Here is a 488-nt window from a genome sequence, read left to right as displayed (position 1 = left end):
CATCCAATTATCAACAAATAAATTTGCAGCTTTTGACCACATTGTATCGATCGATGATATAAATATATATTTTTTAAAATAATTAAATTAAATTTTTTTTAAATTTTTATAATCACAGAAAATAAAGTCACGCCTAATTGGTAGGCGTGACTTCTCTTTTTTTAAAAAATTATTATTTTTCAAAGGGAANATATACAAAAACTTACCGATGAAAAAATGAGAAGAGTGAATGAAAAATATGAAACGAGTGAATGAAAGGAGAGCATAAGTGTTCAATTTATAGAAAAAAATTATAATATTATAATAAATTCGAAATTATTAAAAATATGGTGTGACAGCTTTTAACGCGTGTTGTGTTGCGGGTCAGAGTTAATGTATCACAANAACAATAATGCAAATTATTAATGGAAGTGTGCAAATTATCAGAAAATTAATAAGGAATGTTGCTTCTTTACAAAAATAGTAATTACTAAAAAATCACGTAATTA

Source organism: Primulina huaijiensis, chromosome 13 (genome assembly GCF_012295235.1).
Source record: "Primulina huaijiensis isolate GDHJ02 chromosome 13, ASM1229523v2, whole genome shotgun sequence".
Classification (NCBI taxonomy): domain Eukaryota; kingdom Viridiplantae; phylum Streptophyta; class Magnoliopsida; order Lamiales; family Gesneriaceae; genus Primulina; species Primulina huaijiensis.
This window is presented reverse-complemented; position numbering follows the sequence as displayed.